Source organism: Mastigoproctus giganteus, chromosome 13 (genome assembly GCF_048544385.1).
Source record: "Mastigoproctus giganteus isolate SK-2022 chromosome 13, ASM4854438v1, whole genome shotgun sequence".
In the NCBI taxonomy this organism is placed as follows: Eukaryota; Metazoa; Arthropoda; class Arachnida; order Uropygi; family Thelyphonidae; genus Mastigoproctus; species Mastigoproctus giganteus.
The window spans coordinates 141,334,623-141,355,292 of NC_143587.1; the positions used below are offsets into that span (position 1 = coordinate 141,334,623).

Consider the following 20,670-nt stretch of genomic DNA (forward strand, 5'->3'; position numbering starts at 1 on the left):
GTTTGCTCTTCCCTCTTGTTTGGATGGAGTAAAAGACGTTATATCAAAGAAGGAGAAAATGATATCTCGGGAAGTACCACTTCCAAGCGTAATACCTGACTAGAAGTTATCTTGTACACCCTCAAGATTTCAGACAGTTTCTTTTTTGCTGCCTATAAGGAGTTAGAAAAGTTGAAATTCGGCAGCGGATATAAGACTCGATTCAGCCTCCACCTGGTAGCGTGGACCAAGTGACAAGTCCTCTGCCTGGTAAATAGCTTATTACTTAGTATCCTGCCAAGCGTGTACACACAAATATTTTGTTGCGGCACCACTAACCCAGTAGCGGTCGCTCCTACGACGAGAGAGAGAAATTGGCTTTCATCCTACGCATGCGCCGTGTCGAACGAGGTGCTTGCTGGCAACGTTCTTCACTGCAGCCAGACGAAAAGTGAGAAGTCCTTCAGTGTTAAGCTGAGAGAGAGAGAGAGTAAAAGCACAGGGAGCTACCAGTCGCGCGCGGGAAAACTGCCAAGTGTTGTGTGGTTTGTCAGCTGCTAGGAAACAAGAAAGTCCAGGGCGCCTGTTGACCCACTGCGTTCTCATGTAGGGAGAGAGAGGGTGTGCCGTACATGTCCAGGTAAGTTCTTTCGGATACTTTGGTCCTTTCCGCACTTAGTCGGCGCGGTGCTCTCCGTAAACTGACCTCAAACTTTGCCGCCACACAGTATCGGAAAGGGAGTGCAGTGTCACTTCGGAGAGGCAGACACATGGCCCTGAGATATCTGGGATGTCTGTAACTGCAACAATTTTTAGATAAGTTTTCTTGGTGTTTAACTTTGTACACGTGCACAAAAGAACCCCTTTCTGTGTATCTGCATTCGGACATTGAGGTAGTGCCGATTAAATACTAGACTATTTCGGATTAAAGTTTTACCTTCTGGAATTTAAAATGTTTAGTCCTTGCAAAACAGTACTTCGGGATTCTTTCGGGTATTTCATTTCATTCGATTTGTATTCGTTTTAATAGTATCTATTAATCTGAAAAAAATACAGAGCTGTATAGAATTATTTAAACATTAAGAGTCTAACAAAATCCCTCCCTTAATTCTAGAATTACCATGATTATAACATAATTGAAGTACATAAATTACTTACCATGCTCCTCCCGGGTGCAGTGTTATTAGAGTTAGGCTATTAAGTATTAATAAATATGAATATAAATATTTTGAGATTCAAGGATGCTAATATTCAGACTTATTCCCGGAAGATTTAGAAAAATTTCGATCAATATTTATTCAACCAAAAGTGTAAATTGTGTTAAAAAATTCTGCCTTTGTGTACTAATATATAATTAGTGTTTGTATTATTTTTGTGGTCATGCCTTTTTAATACAGCATTGAAAATTGATTGCCCATTCTTAAAATTAAATGGAATTTCTCACAGATGGCTACCACGAGAAGATTGTTATAATTTATTCATATTTCCTTTAGAATTGCACTTGTTAAAGTTGTGTGTTTGTCGCATTATAAACCAAACACTTGTAAACTTAGTGATTGGTATCTCTTGACTGGGTTTATTTATACAATGACCTACTAGATAAATAGCTGTTTAAATGCAGTTTGGCGAATTAACTTACAAATGAAGGACTCGGGGTATTTGAAATATGTGCAGTGTATCTACATTGATTTCAAGAAATGCCGTTACATTAACGGCATTTCTTGAACTAGAAATTATTTTTCAAAACGCCCCATTGATTAATTGTGAGATAACATGACATAAATAACAAAACATAATTCAATGAGAGATTCTCTAAAATTGCTTTCCACCTTCCACCCCTATTTCGGGGAGACATTATCTGTTATACCCATCTTTAGCACGATGTAAAGCACAGTTTATGAACATTTGAAATGGGGTCAACAGGTTGTTCGCCACAGGTGGCTGTGATCATATTTTGATGTGAAGCTCAATTTGAGAATGGTTTTGGTACGCGAAGTTCAAGCTGTTAGTCATTATATAATAATAATTAATGCTTCTTTTAGGTGCCCTCTAACCTTATGGGGCGGGGAATATTCATATTTTGGGCAGAATTGCATCTTACTTTTTTGCTGCAATCATGTGATCGGAGTAAAGTTATACGCCTTAACGTGAAGAAAAGGAAGAATTGGGGGTTAAAGACACCGCAGTATAATTCCTATACATGTCTGACTGTATTTATGTTATTCAAAACTTTTATACACTGTATGCGGATTTGGAGTTTTTGTCATGAATGCCCTCCACTCCACAAAGTTTGCTTAAAAATTAAGCTTAAGAAACAGAACTGGCTATATGATAGCGTGACCTAGCTCGTGGTGATTCTGAATCGTTTCTTTATTTGAAGTATTTGTGAGGTCGATGTTTCTTAAGTGACGTTCAGATATATTTTTTTCTTTTTTCTCATGCTTGCCTCCATTAAATTGAAAGAAAGTTAGTACATTGAGTTAAAGTTGGAGGAATTATATTTAAAAATAATATAAGCTTTTTCTTTTCAATCTTCTTTCATTCACGTTCGGATCGATAGCATTTCCAGCGCCCCTCATATATATGCAATGATGTTAATACTTCGGCTAGTTCCTTTCTCAGCCAATATTTATAAATCGTTTATTCTTTTCAATGTTTTTACTGACTTTGGAATAAACTGACTGTACTTTTCTTATCACCCGAGGTTAATAAATAGCTTACCAAATTATTAGCTACCATAATCACAATATATCAATTTAATTTATTACGCTGGCATGAGCATGGAACTATTTAATTACGAATGGATGAAGCACGTGTCTTGTTTAAAATTTTAAAAGTTTGGCTGTCCAAGATTGCGCAGATTTGTTTTGGTGATAAATACAGCTGAGAAAATTCAAAATGATATAACTGACAGACACACATATTTAATTCATTCTGTTTGGCACAATATTATAAAGTGTCTACCTTTTGGACTATATTATGTAAATTCAATATCACGAACTTCTTGCGAAACTTGATTCCTTCAAAATATAAATGATATTGAATAATTCCCAACGCGATATATTTATCTCAGATAACACAGTGCACTTGATTTCTTTACACGTATAAAATATACTTGATTTGCTGCCGTCGGTGTTTAGAAATTTACTTTAATGCGATAAACACTGGTAATACTCTGAATTTCATATTCAGACATCTTGGAACAGTTCGCTCTAATATCTATTTGTCGTTCAGAATGATTTCTTTCTTGTTTGTAACCCACTGTTTTACAGCTTGGACCATCCATTTTCATTTCTGCGTTGTATGTCTTCCCTCGAAGTGCAAAAACCTGAAAATCGATTTGGATCAAAGTAAAATCACTACGCAGAATGTCTGAACACACCTTTAAATGAAAGAACCGGATTAAATAGCACGGTGCATTAAAAATAGACACGAACAAAAAGTCTGCATTTCAAAATGTCATTGTTAATGGAAAAATCATCATTTGAAATAAGACAGATTAACTTTATTATTAGTTATCTTAAAGTCACGTAAAACGATGTCGCAGTAAACAGGATTAATCCTCAGCTTAAAAGAGTAATATTTTGTGTGAAGCATCTTTATTTCTGTGAATTGGAGTATCCAAAAATTTATGCGAGTTGGAGTGTCCAAGTCATCGTTCATCATTTTATAAAGATGTCCTACAAATTAAGAATATTCTTTTGATTTTCAGATTTGCTAGTGAAGTGGTCTTTTGTCATATTCGTGGATGTTGCTGAATCGAAGGAAGATGGCAGAATTTGTCCTCTGCTCCGATTTTATCATATATGGTTCGAAATATGGAATACAAATAAGCGCGCTAAACTTATTCCCAGAACAAAGAAGGTGATCATCTTCACGGACTTTTTTAAATATAAACCTTTTATGAGATTCGCGGCTTTCATTCGAGTTAAATAGTATGGAAAAAAGAATAATTTCGTTTTCACTAAAACTTATTTGTATTATTTTTATGAAATAAGAAAGGCACAAGAAATTCTCAGTTACCCTCAGTCTATTAAGAAGATTGCAACCATTTATAAACTCTCACTGAAGTGAATGATTAGAAATATTCCACTAAAATCGCAATATATTTCGTTCTTTTACGACTCATCAGAGTGTGCAAAACAGAAAGAAGTTTGTAGAAGGCACACGTATTTATAAATGTACATATTGCCATACGTACTCAGCATAAACTGTTTATGAAAGTGGAAGGCGATTGAATAGTTTCTGCTTTGTCGCCTTTTTAAGAGTCGAAAGAAGGTAGTTTCAATTTGTTGTTTGCAAATACCATGCATATGTCTTTTATAGAGAAAAACGTGTGCGTTTTAAAAACCCCCGTCGGATATCTAGCGTTCCTTTTGTTCCCTCGTAGCGACTTCTATTACTTTCCACAATGCTCTTGCAAACTCTACGATGGCGTCATAAATTAAAGCAGATTCTAAAACTCGCAAACGCCTGTGAGGGTTGAACATCGAGACGAGAGAAGAATTCATAAGCTAAATATATGGGGAAATTATGTGTTTTCAAGTGGCTAGCGAAGAGCACGAGTTTGTTTGCGATATAAACCAGAAAATTTGTAATTTATATGGTTCAGCTGCGCAACTTTGTGGAGTTACTCTTCACGGTCATTATCATTATAAATGGGCGATAAATGGATTTTATACAATGCAAATGAGTTTCCGGACTCCAAATTGTGTAGGGTTATTGGTCTCGGATGTGCCATATGAGAATTGTTTTGCATTAGTCCATAGAATCGACGAAATCAATTAATTAAATATGGTGATATTAATATATAATTTGAATAATTAAATTCTGTAATTGATATTAGGAAGCCACTCATTAAGAATGGTCTTTTCTGGAGGAATGAAATATGTGGAATAAAAATAATCCTGGAAATTTTTACTGAATGTTATTTACTATTATTTAATTTTTTGTTCAGCCGTACACTGAGTTAATATTAGAGCAAGGATTTGGGCATTTTTGGAGGTCATATACAAGGTCGTATTTTCAGGATTTGTAAAGATAATCATTTTCTACTATTACCATTCGTTTACCATTATATAGATTCAAATCTAATATTCTGAGTCTAGATCTTCGTAAACTTCAAGAAAAAGAACAAAAGAATTCTAATTCTACTTTCCTTAACTCTAGAGAAAAATCAATGAAAACATGCCATTATTTTAAGCGTGTGTTCAATCAAAGCACCCGAAAAAAATGCCTTTTTTCTTTTAGGATTTCTGGAAGTGAACGAAAGCTATCCGATGATAAACGGATAAAGAAAGTGCTTAGAATTGAAAGATATATATTGGTTTAATACGCATGGAGAGATAATGATACCCTTAATCTGTTTAACTGTTCTGGAATAATTAATTACTGTTAAGTATGCAAACAATTAGGATAATTAATTATTTTATGAGCAGTGTCGTTTTAGTAATAGATTAAATACGCTCTCCCTTGTGGGAAAGCGTATTTAATCTATTACTGAACTCCATTAACTCTCCTGCTTAGCATGATGTTTATAAGGAACTGATATTTTAATTAAAAATCGAAGGAATAGCAATACTAAATTTTGCATAGCTTCTCTTTGGTCTTGATACTTACGAGGGCGGCCAAAACGTTATATCCACTTCAGTATTAAAGAAATTATACAGCCTGCGTTTTATTTTTTCTCAATGTATATCCCCTTGAGTTCTTATGTCCAGCATTTTGTAGGCGAAGAGGAAACAATTGAAAAAAAATTGACTTTATTCTGACAACTGAAATAATCACATGAAAACAGAGAGAGAGAGAGAAAGAAAACAGAAGGAACACCTGCCCATGCAGGTGTCCCTTCAGATTTCCGAAGAGGATATACTTATTTCTGGACAAGTTGGGAATCTAGAGTGGGTAGTTTGACTATTGGAATCTGTTGAGATGGGATAAAGGACCAGATAACAGGTAAGACACCCAATGTGTCACTTTGCCTCTTATCTGTTCCTTTATTGGCCCCCTCTTAAATTTTTATGCACGAAAGTATAAGCATCTCCAATGGTTGTTTTGTAATATGACACGTGGCCTATCAAAAGGTGTCCTTCCATATCCCAAAAAAAATTGTGGATCTTCCCGGCGGACGGTTGATTCCTCAATTTTTTGATAGATGATAATCCAGAGTGTTTCCATTAGATGGGCTCCTGTTTTTTGTCTTGATGCCAATAATTAATCCACGTTTCATCACAAGTACACAATTCTTGGAAACAAAAATTCCTTGTGGACCTGCTTTATGGTTCTGAAAATTTTACTGACAAATTTGACTCCTGTACTGTTTCTAAAGTCGTTTGAGCAATCTTGACACTCAGCGATAACTAAACTTTGGCATAGCCAAATGTTCACGGAGGATATTCAGCAAAAATTCCTCAGAAATATTACATTCTCTGGCAATCATAGATATTTTGATATTTCAAAGACATCTACCCTCTATCCTGCATAACGAAGTCTTACATTTTTTGGCGCATTTCTAGAGATGCTACTTCTGTTATTAGTCTCGAGCGAGACTAATAACATATTCTATAGATTCTCAACATTTTTTTAAACTGATTAGACCAAAATTTTATCTGGTTCCCATAAATCATAAAATTACCATACACAGCTCTCATGCATTTATGAATAATTTTAGTCCTGTCCCTTCTTTTGTCCGAAATCTGACGTCCGATGCTCCAGTTCTGTAACATCCATGCTTTCCTTTGACTTGGCTACTTAAATCTCTTCTGTTCTTCAATACCTTTCTGTATTGAGCTGGAACTGAGACGGCTAGTAAAAGGAGGGAGTTCATAATTTCCGCCAAGTATACATTGCATTCGAACGCGCCACCTGCCATTATAGTGGGTCACAGTTACTGACCACTTGTAATTAATTGCCACTAATCAAATAAGATGAGGAATAAAGCGCTAATTAAATACGAAAAATTACTACTAATTAAGTAAGAAAACAAAAGAAAGAATTGTTATCTACTAACCTTTCTACAGCACAACAGCCAGGCAATAACCAGCAAGATAACCAATAATACATGTATACATCCTCCCAACCAAATGAAATTTCCAATTAATGAATAAAAAAATAATATGGTTGCCTTTGAAGCATTTTTTATTTTCGTCGAATGTATTCATATTGCCTTCTTTATAAGCCTCTCCCCTTTGAGATGCATCACTTCATTGCACTTTAGTGTATGTCCTCTCATCTGCTATACCAACAGAACTTCAAACGATTTCTGCCATCTTTGTCATTTCGGACTTCGTCCGACGTGTCATCACATCACTGTCAATTTTTCCTCAAGTTTTTTGAAAGCTCTTTCTTTCCTGCTATTTTCTCTCGAACTTAAGTGAAAATTAACTTTGCTATTTATAGATCTTAATATTGTTCACTTGGAATTAGAATTGTGCATCTCCGAAACTCTATTTGTGTGTTAATTAGTGTCTGGGATGAAAATAAATAAAAAAGAGAAACATATAAGCCTGTGTAGTACTCTGTGAAATCTTGCGAAATACTGGGTTAATTGAATTAAATCAAAGAAAATCTTGGAACATGCTACGTTTTTTTCTCATAATTAAAAATTATGAATTTCACAAGAGGCTGAAATGATGAATCGAGCTCTAGAGTAGTAGTAGTATTCTACTGGTGGTACACGTAACCCGGAGGCCCCGCGAGATTTTTTCAGAGGTGCACTATTATTCTAAATTGGCTTCTATGAAAATTTCTATAATTTTTATATATTCATTTTAGTTAATTCCTCAGTCGCCATTAAAATATTATACTATTATAAACAGGTATTATCTCAAAATTATTTAGATTTGTATTCCAAAATATTGCTATGTCATATTGCCATTTCCAGAAGAAAAGGGACCATTCTTCTTTTCCTATCCATTCATATTAAATCGGTTCCGTTCTTGAGAAATTCGTAGTAGTCTTCAATGAAATATTGCTTCTATGTTCATTAACGAGAATTTGATATTTTCAATAAATAAAAATGTGACTTCTGATTTTGACAATTCGTAGAAGAAATTATTGTAAAATACATCATTCATCCAAATTCTCATCTGCTCTTTATGGTTAGTTCGGAGAACGGGTTTCAGCTGTTTATACCAATTCTAAATATTTTTATTAGTGGAATATCACGTTAAATTACGCCAATGTAAAATTGAGTTTGAATATAATCTAATTGGTAAAATTTTAGCTCCATTGGACCTCACCTTGTATTATAGCTTTATTCCTGTTATCCAAACACGCGAACTTAGAGAAGAGTCTGACATTGGTTTCCCATTCCCTTGGGAAAATCCGATCAAAGCCGGCTCTAATACTTCTAGAAAATCGGATTACATCTGCTGATAAACTTTCACTTAATCCTGTCATTAAATAATGAATTAGACACTCATTAAAATAGATAGTTCACGAATGAAGACAATTTTAGATCCTTTCATTATATGTTATTACTTCTCTCTTTACCATGCTATTTTTTAAGGGGTCCTTAATTTATATGTATGTTATATTACCATATTATAGTATGGCGTGTTATTTGTTTTAACTGAATCAATGGGCAGCTTACAGATCACTTCTGTAATGGTATGTAGAGTGGCAAGCTCTTCTATCTCCTCTTGAAGAGAAGTGACAAAGTTTGAATAATCCTTCTGACTTTGCCACGTTATATAGTGCCACCTCCATGCAGTACACTTCATTTTTAGTTCATGTGGTATAGCGTGTGATAATTATGATGGTTACGCAGGGGCAAGTCAACTGGGAAAAGCGATTTCTGTCATGGGTGAATTTTAAATCCAGACGATTTCGTGTACGCTATATCTTGTAGAATGTTAGAATGATTTCTTTCATGGCTTTGTGAACTATCAGGACAACAACGGAAGAAACTACCGTCCGGTGAACTTCTACTATAAGCACATGGCAGCGTATAACATCGAAAGGGAGGTGTATCACCGCGACAGTCACGTGATGGTTTCGAGCACGTAGGAGGCGTTTGGCCTTGTATCGGCTTTCGAGCCTCTACATTGTACTGAAGAGCGAGACGATAAAGTTGATTCGTATTCCTCTAAACCAGGTTGCCGTGTAACTCTTCATTTCATTACTCTGCATGTATACCGCATAATCTAAAGAATCTGTGCGAATATCTTTTATGAGGGTCACCTGCGTCATGCAAGTGTCTCCAGCGCGCGCATCTCGTGTACCCAGAACTCCGAGCATTTATTCTGCTTTTACAGTTTTACCCTCACGCCAGCGTTGATGATGGTTTCAACTGGACTTGATGACCGGCATAACTCTTTCGTGATCAGCCCTACGAATTCAGATTTCCTAATTATTCTCGAAGCAGGCACAAGGGAGCTTCATACGTTGTTATAATCACATGTTTAGTTGTTGGGCTACGGTCGTAATGTCACTTTATTTCCATAATAATAGTTAATGAAGAAAATTCGTTATTATTTTATGCGAAGCAGTTTGGTGAACTTACAAAAAAAAAGGGGGGACAGAACGAATAGAGCGCCATCTGTCTATTGACACGATTGCAGGGATTGTTGAATAGGATATGAATTATGAAGACAAAGCTAACGTAACTGACTGAAGCATCGATCAAAATAACTACAGTCTATTTCTAAAATACTTTTAAATCCAAACAATAACTTTAAAGATGGTACACAACATACAGTTTAAACAGAAAAGACATCCATAAAACTGACACTTACAGGTCGAATATAAATTTAAATCCGGTGGATAGTTCACAGTATACTTCTAAAACTTTTCAAAAAACATATAGCATACTTCTCATAAGCGATTTTCATTTGTACTGGAAGGAGCAGGAGTAGCCAGGTAGGATGGTACAGTCCTCGCCATCTACCGTTGCTATCTCATTCGTTGACGTCAACTATAACCAGAGACAAAAACATTTAGAGTCATCTGTGATTAAGTACAATGCCACTCTCCGTGTATATGATAAGATACGGGTTCGTATCCCATTTACTGGATTATAACTACCTTAGCTTATCCTCACACAAAGATTTCTCTGAAATTTACTCTGGCTACTTGATGTGAAAAATTGGCCCTGGAACACGCAATTTACAGAAAGACTGTTCAACCCGAATTGCCTTAGCGGTAACTCAAAACAGCGAAACAAAAGCACGTGGACTCTTCTTTTAAACAGTTCCAAAATACGAATAAAGAGACCGACCCTCATTTCAGATTCATGTTGTGTTCACGATAACACTTTACAAGAAAGATTAATGAACACACATTACCAATGGATTTCAATTTATGAAGATTGTAATTTTTAGTGAACGCATATTGAGAAATATTGCTTCGGAAAGAGAAGTAAAAAGGGGGAATGAAGAGAAAGAAAATATTAAGGGAAGCGAATTTGAAGTTCAATAGCGGAGAGATATTAACCGCCTGCCGCGCGTGTTTCAAAACATTAAGACTGAAGTGGAAAGGTTATAAATGCTAGTTTAGAAGAACAATTTCCGAGTAAGTATCTAATGCATGCTTTAGTAACTGAACGTCTGTGAAGTAATGAGGGCAATGAGTGAGTAGGAGGGTCATTGATTAATCTAACCATTTTCTTTTGTACGAAGTCGAAAAGTTTTACATAGACTACCTCAGGTAGGAAAATAAAATTTTAAGGTAAGAGAGATTTCTGTGTTATTTTTCTTAGAAGAAAAGCAGCACCGAAATCAAAAAAGACTCGCAGTCCTCCATAAAATCGGAAATTTCTTAAAATGAAATTGACTGTTATTATGTGATATTTAATAATATTATTATCATGTCATCTAATTCTTCATAGGTTACAATATACTTTGTTAAAAGCTTAGGACATATCAAGCACAATTTTGAGCTTTTTCAGATATTTTCATGGTCTTTATCTGAAGATGGGTACCACAATCAAGATTTTCTAAGAGCAATGGAATCAACGTCAGTGACTGTCAGTTAAGTGAAAAGTTCCAAAGTGGCTTATGCGCTGCTTGCTAAAGGGTATCTCTGAGAAATTATTGAAGTGAAGTAAAAATGGACGACAAAGATTTATTGTCTTTTTTGTAACAGGTTGGGCATGGACAAGTATCTCTGCCTCGAGGGAAAACAGAATAGGAGAAAGTGCGTTAAGCACACTATAATGTATAAGCCTTATAATCCACTGGAGAAATAGGAGTGATGGCTTTGGCGAGTAACTAGAAAGCACGTCTATCATTTGGCCACAAGGCTGTTAGGTTTTCCAAAATGTCGAAAGTAGAGTTTTATTAATATTATTAATCAGCATTTATGTTAATAGTTAACAATATTAACGTGTTTAACGGTGTTGTAAGCGGAATATTACAAGTCAATCGTAATACGAGTTTTTGATGAATTAACATATTTGTTTTATTCACCAAGTTTGGCAATGAGATCTCTATATATTGAGCAGTGAATTTCATGTATGCTCTGTTTGGTTTTTCTGGATTTTCGCGACGAAAAATTCGAGTTTCTCTAAAACAAATCACTGCACGCATCGATCCCAAATCGTACTAACTTGGATTCTGCTTCAGTACCTTTTAGAAGGTCTTGCTTGCATGAATAGAAATTAATGCAAGCAATCCTTAGAATTTGTATAAAAGCCAGACAAAATACTTATATAATAAGTAATACATGAATGGTTTTGCCAGCAGTAAGAGTGTCTATCCTACACCTGACGAAGCTTCACTACATGCCTTGCTCTGATTGGATAATAAGATGAAGTACGCTCAAGACAACTACAAAAATATTCCAGAAATTATGATGAGTAAATTAAACTTACATTAAGCGCGTGCATTAAATTAGATTAGTTAATATAGGCTCTCTTAATTCGTTAAGAAACGCGCTGATGAAGAAATACGCTATCCAGTTAGATAAAGAGATTACTTTTTAATGGAATTTTATGATTTTTTTCTTCCTACTGGAATTAAGTTGTCAGCTTCGTTGTATACATTACTCATATTTCCTTAACTTTTTATTGCCTTACTCCCACGGGTATTACTTAGTCTTTTAGAGGCGCAACTGGTTCTTCATACTTGGTATCAAAAGCACGAAATAATTGGTCCATAAAATTATGTTATTTTTCAATTCTGATATTAAATTTATGTCACATTGCTTACTGGATCTCTGAATCCTTCTGAGAGTTGATATTGAGGTCATAGCGCATTTGGAAGATAATTTGCATTTACAACGCATTTCTTTTTTCTTTTTATCTTCGTTATGACAGTTTAAAAATAGCAATCCGGAATATGAATTCTTTTGCAAGATTAAAAGACAAAATCCGCGAAATAATTATTCTTTCTTTCTTTTTTGTTTGTGAATATTTTGATGTATCTATCGGTCGTTATTTTCTGATAATAAAAGTGAATAATTTGCATTTACTTCCTTACCAAATTTCATTGATGCTCATCAATCAATTCTTTAACTTATTGCCGGGTTATAAGTGTGGTGTGAGATCGTCTTGTTTTCTGGACACGAAAACACGCGATTTTCAGGAAAAAAACCGACTAAGTCAGCTACTTTAGGAAAAAGGCCTACAAAAATTCCTTGCCTCATTCATTGAATTCCAACTCGGGTCTTTTCGGTCCGGTGTGAAGAGTACTGTGATCATTTCAAGCGAGGGCTTGTAAATTTACACCACTGCATCTCAACTTTTATCTATTAATGTCCTAAAATGTGAAATTCTACATTTGCCAACATCCCTCCTGAATTAGAAAGAAATATTCCTTTCACGAGTTATTCTCAATTTGAATTCGAAAATCGAAAAAGTTATTTCTAAAAGTTATAAATAGAGAAAAATAAAATAAATTTTAATTCAAAACATCTGTTCAGTCAAAACACATTCCTTGGTGATTTTGTATCATGACAACGAACGGTTTCTGCTTCTGATTGAATTACCTGCAACAATTTCTCTTACTGACAGAACTACGCAGCATTTATCTATTAAAGTAGTTGCATGTGTACAATCTTAGTCTGGTAGTCCTGTAATGGATGTGGAAGTCACGTATTGGGTCTATAACCTGTGAACAGTGCTCGATATGTTCCTATATCGATCATCTACTACCTCAGTGTGCTTGCTTTCAAGGGCTCCATGCATATTTCATTTCATATCGCAAATTTCCATGTCTTAACTACTTTGTTTACTTCAGCAAGTTCAACTGTAAGTCTGCAAGACCGATTGAAACGTTGAGTTCGCCTGATTGTGTCGTTAAATATTAATAGATGTGGAGTGAATTCTCTGTGTTGCCATTCTATAACAGTATAATTATTTGCTATTTCAAAACATATCTTAAACTTTCATTTGGATTATTTTTCGTAATTGTCTTCACGAGAATTTTCATTGATCTGTTTCCACTTAGTATTGAATCAATGTCATCCTGGACTGAATGTTTTTCGAAGTCGGGTGGGGATTTCCTTTATCGTTCTTCTTTTCAGGAAATGCTAGTTAAGGTGGATTAGAATTGGGTTGTTTACACTTGCCGCACGCAATCTCAGGCTACGAAGCATTAGTGTATTGTGTCTGTGAACTGAGTTTTGCGAGGAATTTTGTTTGCGGGATGAAAATGTGTGTTTAAGTGACGGGATCAACCATTTCCTCCTTTTGGAAACAATAATTTCGGTATGGGCACGGCAAAGTCTCATTTTGTCACTGGGATTACCATTAAATGCATCGATCTGATCTCATAATTTAGTGGCATTTCATCACGTGTTGCCTCTGCACTGGTTTCGAAGAACCTTCACCTCCAGTGCAATACCAAAAATCAGTCATTTAGTAGAAAACCTAGTATTCTTTACACTATATACAAACACACACACACACACACACACACACTCTCTCTCTCTCTCTCTCTCTCTCTCTTCTCTCTCTCTCTCTCTCTCTCTCTCTCTCCCCCTACCTGTACAATGTTTTATAACTGACAGAACTACACAGCATTTATTACAAGCATTTTGTCATAAACTTACTTCCATTTGTAAATTAATTAATATTTTAATTAATCTCGTATTAACTTTCATTGTCTTTTAAAAGATTGAATGACAACTTTTAATTTTTTGTGAAGTAATATTTTATGTACAACTGAATTTTGAAAAAAAATGCCAATCCATTATTATTCTGTCTAACAGTCAACCCGTACACCCTGTTCCACCTGACGTACAAGGATGACATGGAGAAACCTGTACACCCTGTTCTACGTGATGTACACGGATGACCTCAGGCTCTATGCGACGACCTAGAATCAACTCCAACAGCTGTCAACTCAGCAGTGAAATCGGGATGGAATTTGGACTAGACAAATGCAAGTCCCACAGACTACATCAGGGAAAGGGAATATTAGTCGGCCTAAATTATCAGCTGCAGACTGTTAGAGATCGATACAATGACATGGGAGACCTACAAATACCTGGGGATCATGCAGGTTCAGTAGTTTGAGTAAAGGAGATCAAGGCCTGCCTGAACGAAAAATGCTGTTAGAGACTCAGAAGCCTACTTAAAGCAAAGCTGAATGAAAGGAATACAATTTAAACTATAAACAGCTATTGATATTGAACAATTAGACTTTACATCAGCCGGTATTCAAATAAACAAATTCCAATCCTGCAACATTTACAATAAAATAAAATAAAATACGAGCGTATAAAATGAAATTAAATGGAATAAAATAAAATATATAGTAGTCTAAAACTGATGTGATTTAATTTACAATAAAATACAAAAAATATAAAAAATATATATATAAAAATATATAAAATATGATGATAAAAACAGTTAATAAATACCGTAACAGCTGTAGCTTTCGGAGATAGCGATCTCCTTTCTCAACAGCATATTTCTGCTGTGTGGCACATCCTTAAATAGCAGATCCACGGCACTCGTCACATGGTCCTTCGGGAGTAAGGCCGGAATTTCCCATTTATACACCGGAACCGGAAATGGCTCGGGAGCGCGCTAGTTGAAACCGTTCATCTCGCCCAAGAACCACGGTTTCAAAGAGGGGATGTAAGCGTACACCCTTGTCTCTATTAATGGAATTGCTAGCTGCCCCAATATATAAACTTTCAAGCCACTTACGGTCCCAGAACTCCTGTGCATGATCCGTGATGACAGCATCCTCCGGGGAGATTTGATGTTGATTCTCCCAGAAATGTTCTGCCACGGCAGACTGTGTTATGTAGGTGAGACGGGGCGACGACTGAAAGACCGTCTGGGGGAGCATATGAATGCAATAAAGTCCGCAAACTATGGGAAGTCTGTCGTGGCAGAACATTTCTGGGAGAAGCAACATCAAATCTCCCCGGAGGATGCTGTCATCACGGATCATGCACAGGGGTTCTGGGACCGTAAATGGCTTGAGAATTTATGTATTGGGGCAGCTAGCAATTCCATTAATAGAGACAAGGCTTATATCCTCTCTTTGAAACCGTGGTTCTTGGGCGAGATGAACGGTTTCAGCTAGCGCGCTCCCGAGCCATTTCGGGTTCCGGTGCATAAATGGGAAATTCCGGCCTTACTCCCGAGGAACCATGTGATGAGTGCCGTGGATATGCTATTTAAGGGTGTCCCACACAGCAGAAATATGCTGTTGAGAAAGGAGATAGCTATCTCCGAAAGCTACAGTTGTTACGGTATTTTATTAACTGTTTTTATCATCATATATATATTTTATATTTTTTGTATTTTATTGTAAATTAAATCACATCAGTTTTAGACTACTATATATTTTATTTTATTTTATTCCATTTAATTTCATTTTATACGCTCGTATTTTATTTTATTTTATTTTATAGTAAATAAAGTGTTTTAGTTTCAGGATTGGAATTTGTTTATTTGAATACCGGCTGGTGTAAAGTCTAATTGTTCAATATGAATTGCCCGAGCCTTGTAGGCCTATTTAGAGATATCTATAAACAGCTTTGCAGTCCCAATGCTAACATATTCCTTCGGAATCATAGAATAGAATTGACTAACACTGAGCTGGAGACCATCAGAAAGACAAAGACAAGACCAAGTCCTGCCAACACCATCCGAATTTGGCTGTGGATAGAGCCAAATCATAGATTGGAGCCTGATCCTAGATCAAAGGAGGAGGAACGAGATTAACAGGCCTCATCGACAAACAGAAGAAAGTCATTGAGAACCTGAAGGATTACTTCCAGAAAAACACAGCGCCACTCTACCAAGGAGACCCCTCCTACCCAGACGAAAGAAACGAAGATAGAAAGATGGTCAAAGAAGCCACTCCACGGGGGACACTACAGGGACCTCCATCAAGAATACATAGATAAAACTGCTTTCAATTCATGGCTCACGAGCGGGACACTCTTCCTCGGGACAGAATGATCCATTCTTGCCATCCAAGACCAGGTAATCAGCACCAGGAAAAAACACATCGCTAAATAACTCGGAGTGATAGATGAAACGTGTCGACGATGGCCCCAGAAACAATCCAGCACTTCACGCGCAGGATGTGGCGCCTCCGTAGCTAGGTGAGCAGGAGCAGCAGTGCGTAGCACACGCTTCTTGATTAGACCGGGGTTCGAGCGCGTGACCACCAAATATGGAGGATGCGGAAAGGTCAGGGAATGACCACCGCATATCCCCGGAGCAATATGGCCTTAGTTGCTAATGCTCCTAAAAACCAAATAACAAACAAACAGACCGCAGGATGTAGAATGATCACCCAGACGGAGTGCACTTATATACAAGGATTTGGATTAGTGTAATACAGTACGAACCGCAAGCTGTACCAGAGACCTCAATCCACAAGTTGTACTGACCGCGCCATAATAACAGAGAAGACGATCCCGTTCAACAGAATGGTCATAACACTCGTCCACAAGAAGGAAAAAGATACCTATTTGAAAGACATAGCGGTGCTCAACACTGGCAACCTCTAGAAAACCTACGAGGAAAAGTTAAGGAAGTCAAAGGGATGTGGCATACGGAACAAGTAACGGCCGTCGTCTTGATGACCGCGTGAACCACCGGCATGGTTTCAAAGACCATACAAAGGAGCATAGCATTAATAGGCCTGCCAGATAACACCTACAAGGAACTCCAGAAAGTCGCAATCCTCAAAACCTGTATGATAGTCAGAAAGTTACTTGACCAATAGTAATATAATACCTGGACATAAAAACCGCCCAGTACCCGTTATGGGGTAGAAATCCCCCATCGGGGATAAATAATAATAATATTTTCTGTTTATACACTGCGGGACTAGTCTTATATTGTAAGGGCCTCCGTGGTACAAGAATTAAAGTTAGGACTACCCTTGCCAACACAGAGGAACCGTTTTGGATTTGAGGTCATTTTCAATCGGAGAACAGGGGACTAGTACCTGCTGCATCCCCGTAAGGAGCGACCACATAGATCAGAAGAGTATACAACTAGTGAGTGCTGGTTCTGAGATGGTTCAACATCAAGCTTGGTTTATCCTATGCAGTATACAGCAACACCATTATAAAAATATAAACATGAGACATTTTCAAGATCATCAAAGGATCTGGAGTCATGTTCCTAGCCAAGCTGATATCTTTTGAAAGCGATTCACCGCGTATAGCCAATAATAATAACTGATCACAACAGAGAAAATTGAGCATCGAACAACAATTCTACATTAAACTTTTCATCAAGTGGTTAGGGTGTTTCCGATGCTCCCCTTCATCTCATTGATTTCTAAACAGTTATCACTTCTGAAGTATATATAGATAAAATTGATGATTTCCAATCAGAACGTTTGTTGTTGTTTGCTCGCCCATAAAGTTTCCGAAAGTCGCAGCCGACTTTCGGAGACTGTGGACGAGCTGCCTCCATGCTGTCCGGTCTTCAATAGATTCATGCAGGTCCTTCATGCTCATGGCAGTGTCGCTCTTAATGGTGTCGAGACAGCGTGTTCTTAACGGACCTCTTCTCCTTGTTCTCCTAACCTTTCCTAGCATTATCGATTTATTCTTGAGCTTGTTCAAGAATAAATCGATAATGCATACCCTATGGTTGAAAATAAACAATAAAGAAAAAAAGTGACATGTACGGCGCTGTTTTTTTTTTTTTTAATAAAAAAACGATTTTTAATGGCAAAACGTAATAGCAGTAATCTAATAATAATACAAGATAAGTATAAGGAAATACAAACTGTATTTTGCTTAGGCATGCGCTATTATGCGTGTCAAATACTATACGTTGTTCCTGCACCTAAAGTAACATTAGTGACAGTTGAATATGCGCTGATATGACTTCAGGACATTGTGTGTGAGGTTTAAATAGCCGAGAAAAATCTAAGTTGTACTCAGAGGAGTGCAATTACCCTATCAGTAAAGAACAAAACAAACAAAATGGCCGTCTCACTGTTGGGAACTAAAATAGAGATATCATTATTTAGACGCCACCAGTAGCCGTTTGCATAATGTTGCCTTTTATTGTGTAAATGAACAGTTGTATTGTATCACAGCTCATTATTCTCTTGCATTTCATCTTCTTAAACTGCCATTAATTTCTTTGTTGTTTCTCCTAGTCTTCTCTTCCAGACGTTAACAGGAAAGTCTTTCCGAAGTCGAAGACAAACGAGAATATATTGTTCGGTGCTCTGGCTTCGTGGATTCTTTCTAGGATGAGAGGGTATTTAAGCAATTAATGAAATGGCGTGAATAATGCCATTACGTAACTATAGCAACTGAACTAATAATCTTCCCACTACAACAGCCGAATCGGCAAGTTGTTAAAGAGATAATACAAACGTAAAGTGCAACCGTTTCCTTTTATGTCAACATTGGCTTACGTGACTGGAAAGTAAACTGTTTATTGTTCGATAAAAAATATCTTTTTTTTATATATATAATTAGAGAAAAAGGAATCTTTGGTTATATCTTATTGTTTGTATTTGCTGTAGTTTTGCAGATATAAATGAAGCCAGGATGAATTAAATCCACTGAAAATGTGGGAAATTTATTTCTGCGTATTAACTTCCAGTCTTAAGTTCATTGTGCATAAGCAAGTGAACAGATGTGTTTGACATCTCCAGTGGAGTGAGATAAAACTGGCTGAATACATCTAGAATTAATAAGTGGTCAAACAACATCAAGCTAGGTAATTGTACTATTATTCCGTGGTATCTGGATTTAGACTTTACCTGAAAGATGAGGATGGCTGAAATTATTATTATTAGGCCTGCTGAGTGAACAGTGATGGACAAAATAAATTTTGTTTTTATGGTTAAGTGATCCTGTGGCTTTCCCCGAAGTACAACTGGCAATGAGGACGAGCGATGATCTTTTTGTTTATTTTTAGGATGCGTGTACAGAATATTGCTGAGGGCTAAAAGTTTCATCCTGTCAACGTGCAGGCTCTTTGCAGCTTGAGAAAGAGTCGGGGGTAGTAACAATGGATCATCTTTACCCACTGCTAGAGGCAACGCTGGAAATACGAACCTGATAGCAGAAGAGCGTTGTGTCATACTTCTAAAAGTAATCTGCCGGAAGTTATATATTCTACATATATCAACTTCGTATTTCTGTAGCCTGGAAGTCACGGTGGTTAAACACACAGCAAGAACGCATCGTTTGGCAGCAGTAGCAGTACGCGGGGGCAGAAAGATGGGGATAGCCAGGTTTTTGCGCCACCGTCAATCTCCTTAATGACATGATTTGTAAAAAAATCGCTATCCAAGATATAAAGGGGAAGAGCATTGCCGTAAGAGAGAGAGAGCGTACCAGTGGCGAACATGATCTATAAAAGCCGCATCATTAAGCGACTTCTTTAGAGTTGTGTGCAAAGGTCGAGCATTTGATTAAAGCCGTCGGAGGTTGGCGCTTACAGGAACGTCTGCTGATAAGGAAAAATAAATAGCTATTCACTGAAGGTCTAATGTTTTTCCAAGGTGGATAACGGGTGTCGAAATCATCGTGAATTTAAGTTAAATGAAGCTGAGCCCTTTGACAGCGGGTAATTAATATACAACCAGGCGCACGCTCCCCAGGAATTTCTCTCCCCAAGAAGATGGTTTAATCGAAGAAATACATATTTTCTTAATCCATGGAACTTATCGAGGTCACGCCCTTATTCTCTTTTCACTGGTAGTTTGGTGGAAATGATCTTAAGATATTTATTACGGTCTTTTAAGACAATGCGGGGGGAAGGAAGCATATAATGGCGGAAAAATAATTTTGATTTAGCCACTGACATTCCGGTCTCTCTGTCTTGCTGGATGAAGGAATCTTTTTTTTTTTAAGGAAATAGATTGGAGTTTTCCACATCAACTATTTAGTGTAGGGCACTAGTTCCTATGTTATTTATGGTCCCATGTTAGTTCCCATGTTATATTATGGTCTTTAGTGTATGTGCTGTCTGCTTTTTTTCGAATATGAGCTATGCCTTTGCATTTTTTTTTGTCTCTGCTATAAAATATGGTTGTAAAGCCAACTATAGTTATACAAACAGGCTTGGGAACTTTTATAGCTCATATTTAGGAAGTTACTATTAGCACCTTTTAGCATCTAGTAACGTTGTAATTATCTTTGTAGAGAGGTGGCATGATAGCTCGTGGGACCTCACAGTTTGAGAAATCAGTGTAAAACATGGGGTCTCACTCAGGCCGATTTTCATGTTGTTCGGGATGAAAAGTCATAAAGCATAATAAAGAAATACCGCTTTAACTGAAAAGGCTTGTC

The 20,670-nt window shown here is 36.7% G+C and overlaps 1 protein-coding gene across 1 annotated transcript in view; it reads left to right on the forward strand.

Annotated features, from left to right (window-relative positions):
* Positions 1-470: 470 nt before the first annotated feature.
* Positions 471-20,670, forward strand: part of LOC150076494 (uncharacterized) — a 201,286-nt gene continuing 181,086 nt past the window's right edge. The window contains exon 1 of the mRNA XM_090387400.1: positions 471-619. The gene's annotated coding sequence lies outside the window, so the exon portion shown is untranslated. The remainder of the gene's footprint in view (positions 620-20,670) is intronic.